The sequence below is a fragment of the Corylus avellana genome, chromosome ca1 (assembly GCF_901000735.1).
Source record: "Corylus avellana chromosome ca1, CavTom2PMs-1.0".
NCBI classification, from domain to species: domain Eukaryota; kingdom Viridiplantae; phylum Streptophyta; class Magnoliopsida; order Fagales; family Betulaceae; genus Corylus; species Corylus avellana.
Window position 1 is genome coordinate 20,331,719 of NC_081541.1, and position 19,270 is coordinate 20,350,988.

The 19,270-nt window shown below is 37.5% G+C and overlaps 1 pseudogene; it reads left to right on the forward strand.

Moving 5' to 3' along the window:
• The first annotated feature begins 14,102 nt into the window (after nucleotides 1-14,102).
• Nucleotides 14,103-19,270, forward strand: part of LOC132167210 (uncharacterized) — a 6,059-nt pseudogene continuing 891 nt past the window's right edge.

Consider the following 19,270-nt stretch of genomic DNA (forward strand, 5'->3'; position numbering starts at 1 on the left):
GGGTAAGAGAGCTTTGACAAATAGGTGGATTTAGAGGGTGAAGCAACAAGAACACACTTCAAAACCATGGTACAAAGCTAGATTGGTTGTCAATGGATTCAGACAGAGAAAAGGTATTGACTTTGATGAGATTTTCTCTCTTGTTGTAAAGATGTCATTCATTCGTGTGGTTCTTGGCTTAGCTGCTAGCCTAGACTTAGAGGTTGAACAGATGGATGTGAAAACTGCCTTCCTTCATGGTGATTTGGAGGAAGAGATTTATATGGAACAGCCAGAGTGTTTCAGGGTGAAAGGAAAAGAGGACTATATGTGTCGACTTAAGAAAAGTCTTCATGGTTTGAAGCAGGCACCCAAGTAGTGGTATAAGAAGTTTGAGTCTATTATGGAAGAGCAAGGCTATAGGAAGACTAGTTTTGACCATTGTGTTTTTGTGCAGAAATTTCCTGATGGTGATTTTATTATTCTATTGCTTTATGTTGATGACATGATGATTATTGGCATGAACAGCAAGGTCCAGGTGATGAGGAACATAAGTCAAAGTGGGTTGATGCTATGCAGGATGAGATACAGTCATTGCGTGATAATCACACTTTTGTGTTGGTGAAGTTGCCTAAGGGGTAAGAGAGCTTTGACAAATAGGTGGATTTACAGGGTGAAGCAACAAGAACACGCTTCACAACCATGGTCCAAAGCTAGACTGGTTGTCAAATGGATTCAAACAGAAAAAAGGTATTGACTTTGATGAGATTTTCTCTCCTGTTGTAAAGATGTCATCCATTCGTGTGGTTCTTGGCTTAGCCGCTAGCCTAGACTTAGAGGTCGAACAGATGGATGTGAAAACTGCCTTTCTTCCTGGTGATTTGGAGGAAGAGATTTATATGGAACAGCCAGAGGGTTTCAGGGTGAAAGGAAAAGAGGACTATGTGGGTCAACTTAAGAAAAGTCTTTATGGTTTGAAGCAGGCACCCAGTAGTGGTATAAGAAGTTTGAGTCTATTATGGAAGAGTAAGGCTATAGGAAGACTACTTCTGACCATTGCGTTTTTGTGCAAAAATTTCCTAATGGTGATTTTATTATTCTATTGCTTTAGGTTGATGACATGATGATTATTGGCATGAACAACAAGGTCCAGGTGAAGAGGAACATAAGTCACAGTGGGTTGATGTTATGCCGGATGAGATACAGTCATTGCATGACAATCACACTTTTGAGTTGGTGAAGTTGCCTAAGGGGTAAGAGAGCTTTGACAAATAGGTGGATTTAGAGGGTGAAGCAACTAGAACACACTTCACGACCATGGTACAAAGCTAGACTGGTTGTCAATGGATTCAAACAGAGAAAAGTTATTGACTTTGATGAGATTTTCTCTCTTGTTGTGAAGATGTCATTCATTCGTGTGGTTCTTGGCTTAGCCGCTAGCCTAGACTTAGAGATTGAACAGATGGATGTGAAAACAGCCTTCCTTCATGGTGATTTGGAGGAGGAGATTTATATGGAACAGCCAGAGTGTTTCAGGGTGAAAGGAAAATAGGACTATGTGTGTCGACTTAAGAAAAGTCTTTATGGTTTGAAGCAGGCACCCAGGTAGTGGTATAAGAAGTTAGGGTCTATTATGGAAGAGCAAGGCTACAGGAAGACTACTTCTGACCATTGTGTTTTTGTACAAAAATTTTCTGATGGTGATTTTATTATTCTATTGCTTTAGGTTGATGACATGATGATTATTGGCATGAACGGCAAGGTCCAGGTGAAGAGGAACATAAGTCAGAGTGGGTTGATGCTATGTAGGATGAGATACAGTCATTGCATGACAATCAGACTTTTGAGTTGGTGAAGTTGCCTAAGGGGTAAGAGAGCTTTGACAAATAGGTGGATTTAGAGGGTGAAGCAACAAGAACACACTTCAAAACCATGGTACAAAGCTAGACTGGTTGTCAATGGATTCAGACAGAGAAGAGCTATTGACTTTGATGGGATTTTCTCTCCTGTTGTGAAGATGTCATTCATTCGTGTGGTTCTTGGCTTAGCCGCTAGCCTAGACTTAGAGATTGAACAGATGGATGTGAAAACTGCCTTCCTTCATGGTGATTTGGAGGAGGAGATTTATATCGAACAGCCAGAGGGTTTCATGGTGAAAGGAAAAAGGACTATGTGTGTCAACTTAAGAAAAGTCTTTGTGGTTTGAAGTAGGCACCCAGGTAATGGTATAAGAACTTTGAGTCTATTATGGAAGAGCAAGGCTACAGGAAGACTACTTCTGACAATTGTGTTTTTGTGCATAAATTTCCTAATGGTGATTTTATTATTCTATTGCTTTATGTTGATGACATGATGATTATTGGCATGAATTCTTCCAGAATTGACAAATTGAAGAAGAAGTTAAGTCAGTCATTTGCAATGAAGGACATAGGGCCAACAAAGCAGATTCTTTGGGTTCGTATTCATAGATGCAGAAATGACAAGAAGCTGATTATATCACAGGAGCAATACATTGAGAAAGTGCTTGGGAGGTTCAACATGAACAAGGGTAAAGTTGTTAGCTCTCCTCTTGCTACACACTTTAAGTTGAGCACAAAGGAAAGCCCTTCTACAGATGAAGAGAAGGAAGATATGGAAAGAATTCCATATGCCTCAGTAGTAGGAAGCTTCTTGTATGCAATGGTTTGTATGAGGCCAGACATAGCCTTTCCAGTTGGTGTTGTTAGCCAGTTTCTTTCAGATCTAGGAAGAAAACATTGGAATGCAGTAAAGTGGATTATGAGATATCTACAAGGCACTTCCAGGTTGAGTCTTAGCTTTGGGAGTCGCAAACTAATGTTGGTTGGCTATACAGATTCTGATATGGCAGGAGATGTGGATACCCGTAAGTCTACTTCGGGTTATTTGATCACTTTCTCAGAAGGGGCTGTTTCTTGGCAATCAAGGTTACAAAAATGTATTGCACTTTCTACAGCTGAAGCAAAGTTGAGTGCAACAACGGAATCTTATAAAGAATTGCTATGGATGAAAAAGTTTTTATGGGAGCTTGGCTTCAAGCAACAACAATATGTGTTGTTTTGTGATAATCAGAGTACTATTCACCTTGCTAAGAACTCTTCATTTCATTCGAGATCGAAACACATCGATGTAAGGTATCATTGGATAAGAGATACTCTTAATGACAAATTGCAAGCACTTGAGAAAATTCACACCGATGATAATGGCTCTGATATGTTAATGAAGGCTCTAGCAAGGAAGAAGCTTGAGACTTGTCGCTCGATCGCTGGGATGGCGAATCCCTCCACCTAGTCGAGAAATGTGAAATTTCTTAGGTTGGGTTTCCCTCTTAAGGGGAGGATGGTCCAAACTTGTGTAGCCCATGTGTGTTTTTTATTAAACCCATGTGGAGAGGCCCATTTGGGATAGGTTTTGCTAAACGTAACATCCTTTGTTGTTGCAAAGAGAGTATAATAAGAAAAGAAAAAGATACAAGCAGCCGCTAGAGAAATAGAAGAAAAGAGGTCCAAAAACCAATTTCTGGAAATTCCGTCTAGACTTGATCAACAACTTTGATCGATAAGTGTTTACGGTCTGATTAAGCTAAAATGTTGCAGGAATGTTCATGACACGTGAATCTTTGTAGTGAACGGTGGAGATTGGATTCTGAGCATTCTGTATTGGTTTTTGAGCCAGTGAATAATAGCCTTTGTTTGGGTGAGATCTTTCTTTATTTCTTTTAGAAGCTGATTTGTGCCAAGGAATTGTATTTCTTGAAGATAGTTGCTGATTGTATGCCTTTAGTTGAGACTAGAGAAGACTCATGTATTCCCGTTATTGTTGATAGTGGAATTGTTTGAGTGGACTACAGTCCTGTGGTTTTTCCTTCTCACACCGGGAAGGTTTTCCACATAAAAATCGTGTCTTGTGATTGTGGGGTTTGGATATAAATTTTCCCCATATATATTGCTCTATTTTATAGTTTCCTACAGATTCACACAAAGAGGGAGTTTGTGTATTGTTGCTTCTCCCAACATATTCTTCCATTATGATTGTGATTCCTATTTACTTTGGGCAGTAGAGCTATTCGTTAGACAAGTATCAAGCAATCGTGTATTGTTGATTCCACTATGGAGGCTCAGTACTTCTATGCTTGTGAAGCAGCAAAAGAGGTTGTTTGGCTCAGTAAATTCTTGATGAATCTTGGTGTTAGGTGATTCGAGCAATATGCTATCATGTTGTTTTGTTACAACGGTGGAGCAATTACACAATCCAAAGAGCCAACAAATCAAAAGAAAGGGAAACAAATATAGCATCACTAGAGAATCTAGTAGACCCCTTCACCAAGACCTTGCCGAAGAAAACTTCCGAGTTTCACTTAGAGGGGATGGGTGTCAAATGTATGCCAAATTGGCTTTGAGGGCAAATGACAAGTTTTAAGGGATAATGCCCTAAAACCCAATTTGTTTTTGTATGATATTTTCTTTTATTAATAAAGTTGTTTACTTTTTGAGATTAACAATAACATCAGACATTGTGTTTATATATTTATTTGATCAATAAAGTTTAGGTGTGTTAATGAGATTATCATGTAAAATATCTAAATCATAAGCCCTAGTTCATAGTCGGTGATGAAATTAGACATTCCCATATGACAAGACCACAATATATCAATCATTATCATTTGTCTTGATCATGGAAGTCGAGACTTTTGATTGATATGTTGGTGTATTTGGATTAACATTGAACTAGACTACATGAGTTATTATTCTATAAACTACAATCAATTGAATAAATTTAACTCACGACGACTTATAGCATTGATTCTCAATCCTTATAGGAATGTGAACTCAAATGTGAAGTGTAAGTTATTTTGATACATTTAAGAGTGAGATCTTTCTTAATCAAAATCTTGGTGTATTTGATGATCGCTTATAGCATTATGGTAACATTGATGCTCAACATGGAATTCATAATCTCTTTAATAGAAATTTAAAAAAAAAAGAAAGAAATATCCCATTGAGATAAATTTAATGAGAATTGATTATTTTAACTATCGAGCTTGAGTATTTTAATTAAGAGTTTCATAGAAGGGTCAAAATGCAATTATAGGAAGTCGAAGAACTCTTGAAAAATAAAAATAAATACTAGAGAAGATACGTGTCATGAGCCCATTGAAGTTTGTTTTTACTTTTCCTTAAGTCCTTCCTCAATCTTATATTACCATTAAAATTGGGGAGAAGATCCAAGTGGATCAATATTGATCTCAAATTGGCTGTCCCTTTCTGTGTTCATACATGTTTTTGGTTTTTGAAAAAATAAAAAATGAAAAAAATAAATCGTTGTCTTTCCCAGATCCCATATTTCCAGATCCAATTTTTGAACAAAGATAGAATGTATAAAAGTTATTATTAATTGGGTCGCTTTAGCTTATCTTTCCACTCAAGTTCTTACGGTGGCGATGGTGGCAATGAACAGAATCAGATTGCAATTGGTTTCATGATTTATTATTTGTTGGGATATAATTAAAAAAATGACCCATCAGGCATCATAAAAGAAAAGGACACAACTCCTTCAAACAAAAGAAAAAAGAAAGAAGAAAGAAGGGAGGGTCCAATAGTGCCAACTTAAGTGGAAGTCTTTATAGGAAAAAGAATCTCAGCAAATATCCTCTTTTTTTGGGTGCAAGGTTACCAACTCTAAAGCTGACCACCCCTTCCAATAGAATTTAAAATTCAAGTTGGAAAATGACATGTCAATTGGCAGATCATGGATTTTAATGAACCCCATATTACAAATAAATAAATAATAATAATAATAATAATCCCAAGAGGATATAACACCACCACCCTTGGAATATTCTCCTTCTTGGTCCACTTCAACCCTCCGAGATTGGAAGGTAAAAAATATAAGGGCGATGAGGCAATCATATGTTTTTACAATTTTTTGCCCATCCTTTTTTTTGGAGTACTAAATTGCCATTCTCTCTATCCTCACCACCATGCCTAAAGTTTTCACCCCAAGTGCCGGTAGTATAGTGGTTTCATAAAAAATTTGATTATGTTGAACATGTACCAAGCATGAGTTTGACTGGGTCACGTTATGACTTGATTGATAATAGTCACCTTGGGAATCACTAATATCTTAGTAAGATTTGGTCCCGTTATAACTCAATTAGTCTTGAGGGAGCTCATGCAGTTCCTGTCATAGAATAGTCATTGTTGGTCACCCCTCTACCATTTTAATTAAATAAAAAAAAATGTAAAATTATCTTTTCTTCATCTCATCTTCTCCTTTAACCAAAAAAAAAACCCCTCTTCAATCCTTCTACCTATCTCTCTTACCATGTACTCATGATGAAAAATCATAAGAAGCTATGTCAAACATACATCTTTCTTTTCTTCTATTTTCCTTTACTCCTTAGCTAAGGGACCTCAGTCTTTCGAGTATAAAGAACGGAAAATAGGTGTCTTTTCTGGAAATATTTTAAGATAATATTTTACAATAAAACAAACAGGAATTAAAGTATATTAAACATTATTTAGTTTGTTTTTTCATTTATTCTGTCACTTCCAACCCTTTTGTTATGTCCGAATATTCCTGATAAGCTAATAGAAAGCATGTAAATAAACAAGATGCATGGCAGGCTAACTTGCAACCAACTATTGAGTTTAATTTGGCAATTGAATCTCCTTCACTAAATGTGGAAGTATAAGTGAATTAATCTTTAAAAAAATATTTCCATTAGATTACATATTAATTGATAATGAAAAAGTGAATCACGTTCTGTCTATGCACCATTGTATGCCCATGATTGCATGGGAAGCACATACACAAACTTTTGCACAGATTCTCCACCATATATATATATATATATATATAAGAAAATTAATGATAATACTTTGAAATGGATTAGCACATATATGAACAGACAACCTGCCACTTGGCAATATCCCCATTGTACCATGAAATTTGGTCGGCCGATTTGCATGGAAAATAGTGGTGTAGGTCAATTTTTCATGGGAAAAAGACTTAAAATAATCAAGTGATCATGGGTTTATTGTTCATAGTGCTCCACCTTAAGGGCTCTAAAACGTTTTAAATTATCCAATAACTTGCCTCAGCTTATTAGTGAGGTGGTTTTGATCTTTCTTTCTGTGGGAAGAAGGTTAATTAAGTCAAAATACACTTTCCACTTGTAAGATAAGTGGAGTTTAGAAGAATTATTGGGGTTTTGATGATGGCTATTTATCTCATAGGCGTGCTTCTTAAGGTAGTGGAAGGGAAGTCTATAATATTCCACAAAAGTTTTTTCATTACAGGATAACTTATTTAATTATAGAAAGTTGAGTGTCATAAAAAACAATAGAAAGTGAACCTTCGTTCTTAAATGAACTATATTTGTTGGGAATTGTGCTGCAAAAGCAAGATTGGACAACAAAAAATTAGAGGATGCGATGAACGGTTGCTATTTAAAATTAAATTATAACAACCAAGAACACCAATTTGGACATATTTTATAGATAATGAGACCTCTAGATTTAGCAATAATCAAGAGAGTATGGGCTCTTACTTGGCTTTTCAAATTTTAAACTTTTATTTTTTGAGAGTTAGCTCAAGAACTATTAATTTTCAGAGAGTTTCTGAAGAATCAATTATCAAGGGAACTTGATGAGTGATTTAAGAGTTTAAGCTCCTCTCTATTTATAGGCTTAGTATGCTAGTAGAGGTTTTTTAGTTTTTATGAATATTATTCTCATAGTCTTCGGCCGAAGCATTTTATATGTGTGTTTTTCACCTGTATGAAAATAATGTAAAATCAATGACTCAATGATAAAGAGGTAAATAATTAAGTAGTAGTAGCCTTAACTTTAATTCTGCTACGAAATATTTTATGGAAGAATTATAAGTTAACATTAAGTAAAGTCAAAGATATTAATTGTTTAATCAAAAATATTTATTGGAGTGCAATCACAATTATTTAGTGGAATTAATTGTGATTAAAATATTGTTGCGTAATGAATGTCAAGGAGACATGGTTTTGAAAATATTTAAGCCAATAATATTTTTTCCTTTAAGTCACTTACCAAGTTGATGTTATTTAACCGTAATAAGGTTTTCTTATTTATTGGGCAAAATATTTAATTTATTTAAAACATGGGCTAGAGAGATATGGTGCAATTAGGCTTGAGATAAAACCTAGAGGCCTATTGAGCATAACTGAAACACATAAAGCCAGGGACTATTCACTGGGCATGTGTAGGGTACAAGGGAGAAGGGCTTTGAATAGAATCCAAGCCCATGTCCAAAGGTGTGGACTCATGGACCAGGGATGAAATTCCTTAGCCCATGCATTGATAGCATGGAGGAGAAAGCTGTCAGGAATAAGATTGCAAATCAAAGTATTTGATCAACTGAAGGAATCGAATTCCCATGCCAAGATCCTTTACGAAGAGCATGTGAAGAACAATTGCTATTTAAAATTAAATTTCAAGAACGAAGAATACTTGGATATCAACGGCCACTCCTGGCTTTGGGGAAAAATTTTTTTGCTTCTCCCAGAACATGTTCTTTATTGTTCAAGAACAAGAAGAAAAATTTCTTCTTTCTTCAAGAATACGAAGAACAATTTCTTCTTTCTTCAAGAACACAAAGAACAATTTCTTCTTTCTTCAAGAACACAAAGAATAAGTTCTTCTTTCTTCAAGAACACTCAAGAATATAGAGACCTCTAGATCTTCTCATCAATGACTGATAATAACCAAGAGAGTGTGGGCTCTTACTTGGCTCTTTAAATCTTCAACTTTTGTTCTTCGTGAGTTAAACAAAGAACTAATATAATTTTCAAAGAGTTTATGAAAACTATGTAACAAGATAACTTGATTAAATGATTTGAGAGCCCCAGGCTCCTCTCTATTTATAGGCATAGCTGGGAAGTAGAGATTTAGATTTAAGCAATATGGGACAAAGGAGTTGTTCTAATTGAATTATAACTATATATGTAGAACCAATCAAATTGGTTCTTGGATTAGTATGGACGGCAAGGGCTTAAACCCTAGCCTCCATACATGTGGCCGTATGGCCCAATGAGACAATGTCCTTGGGCGATGTGTTCCAATGGTTGAGGAATGGGCCTGGGTTTTGCCCCAGCCCTTTCTTCTTGTTGCAAATACATAGGCCCAGTGATAATCTTTGACCTTATGTTTTTCCACTTATGCTCATAGGGCCTCTAGGATTTATCCCAAGCCCAATTACACCAAATCTCTGTCGCCCATGTTTTAAATAATAAAACACTTCGCCCAATAAATAAGAAAACCTTATGTTTAAATTACATCACCTTGGTGAGGGACCTAAATGGAAAAATATTATTGGCTTAAATATGTTCGTAATCATGTCACCTTGACATTTATTATGCAATAATATTTTAATCACAATTAATTCCACTAAATGATTGTGATTGAACTCCAATTAATAATTTTTTTTAAGCAATTAATCCCTTTGACTTTTGACTTATAATTCCTCCATGAAATATTCCGTAGCAAAATTAAGGCTTAAGATACTACCACTTAATTCTCTACCTCTTTATCCTTGAGTCACTGATTTTACATTATTCTTATACATATGAAAGACACTTGTATATATTTTGGTATGCCAACCAAAATGCTTCAGCGGAAGAATCTGAGAATAATATTCATAAAATCTATCTCAACAGAAAATTTCTTGTCTTTTTGTTTACTAACAAAAAATTTGGATTCCCTCTTGAAGTTGGTGTTCCCATAATGTTAAATGTGATTACCCAACGTATTGAGTTTCTGTTGACCGATGATAAGTCTCACTCTTAGATACATCTAGGTAATCAACACTTCACATCTGAGTTCACGAACTTTCTCAGGATTCAGAATCAAGGTCTAAGTAGTCTTTTAGGAGTTTATTGTATTTCCTTAATATACAATATCTTTATGAAAAGACAACTCCTTAGTCCGTTCAGTGCCTTAAGTTCTCAGCACACTACACATCAATCCCGAAGTCATCGCTTCGCTTGATCAAGGTAGTTCACCAAGATTCTATGTGTAACTGTCTTACTCAAAAATGGAATGCCCAGTTCCATTTACTGACTGTGAACTTTATACTTTAAGGATACAATGATTATAGACTATGACCTTGTGTGATAACAACGTTACTCACACCCATAGCCATATTCAATGTAATCTTAGGACCTTTCACATGTATAATAAATATGATGATCATGGTAGTAAGCATGTAAAAGACATTTTATTATGCTATATGCTCAATTCATTTTAATTAGTGAATATAACATCTATATTCATTACAAACATTTGAATGTCAACACAGATATTAAATCATTGGGATTTAGGACATAATCCAAACAAATTCCCACTTGCCTATAATTCCAACTAGGCACACATTTGACCCCCATTCCACCCAAGCGAGATTTTAAAATCTCCTATGACAAGGTCTTTGTGAACCAGTCGATCAAAACCTCAGCCAATGGAATCTTAATGGTAACTATATCTCATTGAGATACTATCTTCTTTATGGGATAGATACTCTTGCCTCTTGTGATTACCATTCATATGGTTCCTTAGTTCATTGGATTCTGCAACTACTCCATTGTTGTTGTGAAACAACATAATAGGAGTTTGCTCTATCCAAATGATACTAAAATCCACCAAGAAAACCTAAGCGAGTGTTGTTTTCTTCCCAGTCTCACAAGCTATGACACATCAGCTTCCATAGTGGAGTCAATAATCCAAGATTGCTTGATAATTCTCCCAATAAATGGCTCATCTGCCTAGGGTATAGACATACTCTACCTTAGACTTTTCAAATCACGATTTGAATGATAGTATTCCCATATCATCCAAGATGATTTAGAGAATTTGGGCGACACCATTTCTCTTGTACTAATGGCCTTGTCACAGGTTTGATCTCAATTGGATCAAACTTGACATTTCATAGATGCATGCTTGCCTAATTGTATCTTTAGACACTTTAGTTAAAGATTAACTTTAGACTACTATAAACATACTACAAGGTCTTATATTGTTAAAGTTTTCTCATCTTAGATTCCAATCTATTGAGAAATTTATCTTTCACCACCACTATTTTGGAGGATTACCTTCACTATTGCATGCTAAAACATGGTGTAGTTTCTTTTGCAATGCCCTGTATCACAACAGTCAGAGCACTTTCACTTGGCTCAACCTTTGATTCTTTCCAATTTTATTCACTTGGCATTTAACCTTGCCAACATGCTTTGTTAGGATTTTTCTTCTTCCTTTAACCTTTCGGCTTAGAAGTATTGACTATGACTATGGACCTTAGGACACTTTCTGCTATGATCAACTCATTCACCAATTTTGCTAATGTGTGTTCATCAACACATTTTAGCCCTAACTGATTGAAAGAATTCTACAGGGAGTGTAGAACACTATCTACATGAGATTTCAATAAATCTCTGCACCCAATACCTCCAGTGTAATGTTCTCTTACTGGAGCACTGATAAGTGCCAAATATTGCATATTTAGACCCCTTTATTTACATTAGTTAATCCTTTAGTTGTGTCGTTATTTAATATTTTGTGTTAGTTTTGTGTTTTTAGTATTTTATAGGTCGTTGAAGAAAAACTACAGCTTTAAAGGGAAAAATGCGAAGTTTGGAAGAAAGCATACTTTGAGAAGACCTAGATGATGTGGTTAAGTCTAACCAAATCCAAGAAAAGGTTAAATCAGATTAAAGTTCAGATTGGATAAGATTTCGGATCGGATTCAAATTCAGATTCTGCATACGTCTTAGTATTTTGACCATAACTCTCCGTTCAAATATCGGATTGAAGTGATTCAAATGGCATTGGAAAGCTAGCTCAAAATACTACAATTTGTTGTGAAATAGAATTTTCGTAATTCGGACGGGTTTTATGTCAAAATCGCCCCGCAATTAAGAGACACAAATTTGGACGAATCCTAGTCCGATTTCAGACTTCTATTTTGACTGGGAGACAGACTTCCGAATTATCTAGGTTTACTTGGGCTTCTTGGACTTCCCTAAGCCTATAAATAGACTTCTTTGCATTCAAGAAAAGATACACAATCCCAGAGAGCAAAATTCTTTTGTTTAGTTTTTTCTTTAGGTTTAGGTTTAGGTTTAGATTTTATTTTTATGTGGAGCTAAATTCCCAACTAAGGTTGAGGATGAAGCCTCACCGATGAAGAACATCAATACTTATGTAAGTTTTTATTATTCTGATTTTATTGAGTTTTATATTTCAATTGTTTTACTTCTAATCAATTGTGTGGAGTAATTCTTGGATATCTCTTGTGATTCAAGGATACATGTGATGATTTGAGATAATTTCATATGATTGATTGCTTGACTTTTAACTCATAAAAATTGGATACCCCTTGTGATTTGTTCTACGGATACATCTGGTGTTTCAATTGAATTTGGATTCCTTTTGTGATTTGGTCAATGAATGGATACATGGGATGGTTTTGATTAATTCTTTGAAGCATAGTAAAACATATATATGATTTAATTTGTGAGAACTTCGGATTAATATTGATGAACATAAAGTATGTTGTTATGATTTGGTGAGTGTGAATTCCCAAACCTTAGTACCTTTATCCTTAGATTTACTTATTTTATTTAATTTATGTTTATCCTTTAATTTTCAAAACTCAAAAATGAAAACCCTTTTGGAACTAGATTAGGATTTAATTAGTTTAGATATAAATTGCTCTTTCAAAAATACAATTCTCTGTGGGATCGACCTCGCACTTGCAATCCATTAAACTACAATTGATTCGTGCACTTGCGAGTTAAATAAATTTGCACAACAAGTTTTTGGGAGCTATTCGTACCCAACATTACCAACACACCGTCATGTATAGTGTTGCCAGCTACTCGCTTCGAGCTAAAGCCGAGTACAATAGGTCACCTTCCTGCATTTAGAGGATTAGAGAATGAGGATCCATATGTTCATGTGAGGATTTTTTTGGAAATTTGCGACATTGTTAATACACAAAATGCCCCAGCAGAAGTGGTGCACCTTCGGTTATTCCCTCTGTCCCTACATGATAGGGCGAAATCCTGGCTACTCAACAATAGGCCTGGATCTATCACTTCTTGGGATATGTTGCAAAGCAAGTTTTACCACAAGTTCTTCCCAATTTCCAAAATCAATGCCCTTCGTCTACAAATCACCAATTTCAGACAAAAAGAAGGGGAAAGATTCACCGATAGCTGGGAGAAGTTTAAAGAGCTTACTATAAAATGCCCACCCCACGGGTTTGAGAATGAGGTGCTAGTTCAAATTTTCTATAGGGAACTAATACCAAGTGAGCGAAACTCGCTTGAGACGATGAATGGTAGAGAATTCTTAAGTCTTACTAGGGATGAAGCCTATAAAACTTTAGACGAAATGGCTGAACGAGCACAACAATGGGATTTTCAAGATAGTTGGGACAGACAACAACCCACTCCCAAGACAGGAGGCATTTATGAGGTGAGGAATGATGCTGAATTAAGGGAGGAGTTCAAGGTTCTCAGGCGTCAGTTTGACACTATGGTCTTAAACAAACCAGTGAATGTAACAGATACTTACCAAGTTGATGCATGCGGGTTATGTGATAGTCAAACACACTTCACTCAAAATTGCCCAACTTTGTCAACAGAGTACCCAACTGAGCAAGTCAATGCCTTCAATGACTACAGAAAACCCACCACTAGACCGTTTTCTGAAACGTACAATCCAGGGTGGCGGAATCACCCAAATTTCTCTTGGAAGCAGAATCAGCCATTGAACCAAAGAGATACCTCCATTCAAGCTCAAAATCAGTTCAGGCCATCTCACCAAGCTCAACCGCCTGTTTATCAGTCTACCACTCAAGTGCCTGCACCACAGTCATCACTGGAAGACATGATGAAAGCATTCATGCAATCAATGGATAAGAACATACAAGAGATAAAGCAAGATATGAAGAATACTACCCTGAGCAATTCCCAAGATATACAAGAGCTAAAAGGTTTCACCAATCAAGCCGTATAGGAAATGAGGAATTCCAACATGGCCAACAACAGAGACATACAAGAACTTAAGCAGGCTATGATCAAGGTAGAAGGACAAGTTGGCCAGATGGCAAATCAAGCGGGGGAAAGAGAAAGAGGGAAGTTCCCTAGTCAACCCGTGCCTAACCCAAAAGGGCAATTTGTGATTGGAAGTTCCTCTGCCTCTATGCATGGTCAGGAGCATGTACAAGCCATCACTACTCTGAGGTCAGGCAAACAGGTGGATAATCAAGTGGTCATGCCTGAAGAGGCCACTAAGGCTGCAGAAGAGAAGGAAAACCTGGACAAGCCTACGGAAGACACAGGACCGGACATTGCCATTCCGATTACTGAGGATCCTTCCAAAAAGTATATACCCAAAGCTCCGTATCCAGAAAGACTGAAACCGCCAAAGAAGAGCTCGAAGTTCGATGATATTTTGGAAGTGTTCAAGCAAGTGCAGATAAACATTCCATTCCTAGATGCCATCCAGCAAGTGCCTTCTTATGCCAAATTTCTGAAGGATTTGGTCACCATCAAGAGAAAGACGAACGTCCCCAAGAAAGCTTTCCTGACTGAGCAGGTCAGCTCTATCTTGCAATACAAGATGCCTGTAAAGTATAAGGACCCTGGATGTCCTACCATTGCTTGCAAGATTGGTGACAATCGAGTTGAGAAAGCTCTGTTGGATTTGGGGGCCAGTGTAAATCTATTGCCATATTCAGTATTTGTTCAGTTGGGATTGGGAGGGTTGAAATCCACTTCAATTACACTTCAGTTGGCTGACAGATCTGTGAAGGTTCCAAGGGGAATTATTGAAGACGTCCTGATCAAAGTTGATAAGTTCTACTACCCTGTGGACTTCATTGTCTTAGATACAGAGACGGAAAATGCAGAAATTCAAGTTCCAATCATATTAGGGCGTCCCTTTTTAGCTACGGCTAATGCCCTAATCAACTGTAGAACTGGAGTCATGAAGATATCATTTGGAAACATGACAGTGGAACTGAACATCTTTGATATCAGCAAGCAGCCATTTGAGTATGAGGAGGTCAGAAGCACATGCTTAATTGAGGAGATAGTAGAGAAAACTGTCAATGAACCAGATATTGAAGACCCCTTGGGAGAATGCCTGATTGCACTGGGAAGTGACATGGCACTGGACACTTTATTGGAACAAGCTGACGCCTTGTTAGACTCAACGCCTGAGATAAAGACGGAGACTACAGAAATTACTTTGACATCGTCCCCTGATCCATCTTCATTAGCATTGAGCCTGTCAAGCGGGAGTTGAAGCCTCTACCAGACACCCTGAAGTACAAGTATCTGGATCCTATAGAATCTCTGCCTGTGATCATTGCTGCCGATTTGGATAGTGATCAGGAACATGAGCTGTTAGAAGTTTTGAGAGAGCATAAAGAAGCAATCGGGTGGTCAATAGAAGATATCAAAGGAATCAGCCCTACAGTAGTGATGCATAAGATTCATCTGGAAGAAAATGCTAAAACTTCTCGCGAGCCACAGAGACGGTTGAATCCGGCCATGCAAGAGGTAGTTCGAGCAGAGGTAATTAAACTTCTGGATGCGGGAATCATATACCCAATCTCTGACAGCAAATGGGTGAGTCCCATTCATGTGGTGCCGAAGAAGGCAGGGATTACAGTTATCAAGAACAAGGAAAATGAGTTGGTCCCCACTCGTGTGCAGTCAGGATGGAGAGTGTGCATTGACTACAGGAAGTTAAATGCCGTGACAAGAAAAGACCATTTTCCTCTACCTTTCATCGATCAGATGTTGGAGAGATTGGCAGGCCATGAGTACTACTGTTTCCTTGATGGTTACTCCGGCTACAACCAAATTCCACTGGACCCCGAAGATCAAGAGAAGACTACTTTCACTTGTCCGTTCGGTACGTTTGCCTATCGCCGTATGCCGTTTGGATTGTGCAATGCACCCGCCACTTTTCAGCGATGTATGATCAGCATCTTTTCAGATATGGTTGAACGTCACCTGGAGATCTTCATGGATGACTTCTCAGTCTTTGGTTCATCATTTAGGGAATGTCTACATCATCTCACATTGGTGCTGGTACGGTGCAAGGAGAAGAATTTGGTTCTGAATTGGGAAAAATGCCACTTCATGGTGAAACAAGGAATTGTTTTAGGGCATGTAATTTCCCATAAAGGTATTGAGGTTGACAGAGCTAAGGTTGATCTGATATCTAACCTTCCGCCCCCGCGGACAGTTAAGGAGGTTTGGTCATTTCTGGGGCATGCTAGGTTCTACAGAAGATTCATCAAGGACTTCAGCAAGATAGCAAGACCTCTATGTAATCTATTGGCAAAAAATGTTCCTTTCGACTTCAATGACAAGTGCCAGACAGCCTTTGAGATTCTGTAAAAGACCTTAACTTCTACACCAATCATTCAACCACCTAATTGGGGGGTTCCGTTCGAGATAATGTGTGATGCCTCTGATTATGCTATGGGAGCCGTTTTGGGTCAGCGAGTAGAGAAGATTCCGCATGTCATATACTATGCCAGCAAGACTCTGAATGATGCACAACTTAACTACTCCACTACTGAAAAGGAGTTGTTAGCTGTAGTGTTTGCTCTGGATAAGTTTAGATCTTACTTGCTAGGGTCTAAAGTCTTAGTCTACTCGGATCATGCTGCACTGAAATATCTATTGTCAAAGAAAGATGCTAAATCTCGTCTCATCCGGTGGATTCTGTTGCTGCAAGAGTTTGATATTGAAATTCGGGACAAGAAGGGTTCCGAGAATGTGGTAGCTGACCATCTATCTAGGCTGGTTGTCGACTTCAATGAAAATGCTGTGCCGATTGCTGAGACATTCCCTGATGAACAACTTATGCACATCTCTCAAAATCATGCACCATGGTTCGCAGACATAGTGAACTACCTTGTCACTGCCCAAATGCCATCACATTGGACTAGGCAAGACAAATCAAAATTCTTGGCTGGGGCGAAGTACTTCTTTTGGGATGATCCTTACCTGTTCAAATATTGCCCAGATCAGATTATAAGGAGATGTATTCCTGAAAATAACCAGCAAAATGTCCTATCTTTTTGCCATGATCATGCATGTAGAGGCCACTTCAGTTCTAAAAAGACCGTGGCGAAGATTCTTCAAAGTGGATTCTATTGGCCCTCCATTTTTCGTGATGCCCATGCCTACTGTTCAGCCTGTGATAGATGCCAGAAGTTGGGGAGCATTGGAAGAAGGAATATGATGCCGCTGAACCCGATCCTTATTGTGGAGCTGTTTGATGTTTGGGGCATTGATTTCATGGGTCCCTTCCCTAATTCTTATGGGTATCTCTTCATCCTTGTGGCGGTGGATTATGTTTCCAAGTGGGTGGAGGCTATTGCCTGCAAGACTAATGATCACAGAGTCGTGTTGCAATTTTTGAAGGAAAATGTGTTCGCACGTTTTGGGACACCACGTGCCATCATCAGTGATGGGGGGAAGAATTTCTGCAACCGATATTTTGAGCAACTCATGAAGAAGTATGGTATTACTCATAAAGTTGCAACTCCCTACCATCCTCAGACAAGTGGGCAAGTTGAGATATCCAACAGAGAAATCAAGAGGATATTAGAAAAGACGGTGAACCCGACAAGGAAGGACTGGTCTCTTCGACTCAATGACGCTCTGTGGGCATACTGGACTGCATTCAAGACTCCAATTGGCATGTCTCCCTACCGACTCGTGTATGGCAAGGCTTGTCACCTCCCTGTGGAATTGGAGCACCGGGCTTATTGGGCTATAAAGCAGCTAAATTTCAACCTCACCAAGGCTGGTGAGCAAAGGAAGTTACAGCTTGATGAATTAGAAGAATTGAGGAATGATGCCTACAACTGTGCCAAGCTATACAAAGATCAGATGAAGAAGATCCATGACCAAAACATTTTGAGAAGATCATTTGAAGTTGGTCAGAAAGTCCTCCTTTACAACACACGTCTGCATCTATTTCCAGGAAAGCTCAAATCCCGATGGACTGGAGCATTCATAGTGCGTGCAGTTTCTACTCATGGAGCCATCGAAATCCAGGATCCTAAGAATGGAAGTGCTCTCAAGGTCAATGGTCAGCAGTTGAAGCCATTCTTGGAACTGGAAAATTCGGAGAGTGAGGAATTGCCTTTGGAAGATCCTACGTCGTCTACTTAATCATCAGCGGTGAAAAGTCTGGCTGAAGACTGTAAACTTAGCGCTTATGGGAGGCATTCCTTTTTCTTTGGTATTTTTAGTCATTTTTTGTGTTGTTTCGTCTATCTTCATTTTTGTTTTATTTTTTTGTGTTTTTCAGGACAGGTGTTATTATGAGTAAGTTTGGGGTCGTCTCTTTGCTCACTCTGGTTCCTTATACCTCTTGGTATTGTGTTTCTGCCTACATTGAGGACAATGTGTGATTCAAGTTTGGGGGTATGGAAAAACACTTTGTCTATCTTTGTCTATTTATTTTTGTTTTTATTTGTTTAGTTTTATTTGTCTTTTTGTGTTAAAAAATTTGAAAAAAAAAAAATTAATTATGCTATGTTTTTGTCAAGTTTGAGTTAAACTGTGACTGTGGTTTGCATTTCATTAGCTTGCTTAAAGGGTTGAACACATCATTATGTCATTTGGAGTCTAAGTCCTTTGGCTTATTTTTGGGTAAAAGAGATTTCACTTGTTTTGAGATAAATTTTTATGAGCACATTAGCATGTTTTCTGTGAGGTATGATGTTTGAGCTTAAGCTTGTTCTCTTTGAGATTTGTTGGATGACCTATTGATGAATAACCATTGGCTTGCAAGATATAAAAAAATAAAAAAGTAAATAAATAAATAAAAAGAGAAGGAAAAAGAAAAGAAAGATCATGTTGAGTTTTTCGCTGAGTAACCGGACCTCTTGCCTCATTAAGCATTGAGTGTTCGCGTCAAAAGGTGTGAAGTTCAATGTTGATTTATGATATGGCTAATCTGACTTCGTAGCCTTTTTGACTTAAGTTAATATGCCCTTAGGGATGTTCTACATCTAGTGCCCTAAAGTCACCTGGCTTGGGAGTCATTGGCCTAACACTTGTTACATGAGTCAATTAGAAAGCTTAAGGGAGTTAGACATTACAGAGCCTATAAAAAAAAAAAAAAAAATGCATATCTTGCCTTGGTTGTATCATTTGATAGAGATTTTTACAAATTTTATGGAACTTATCTTGAGTTTAAAC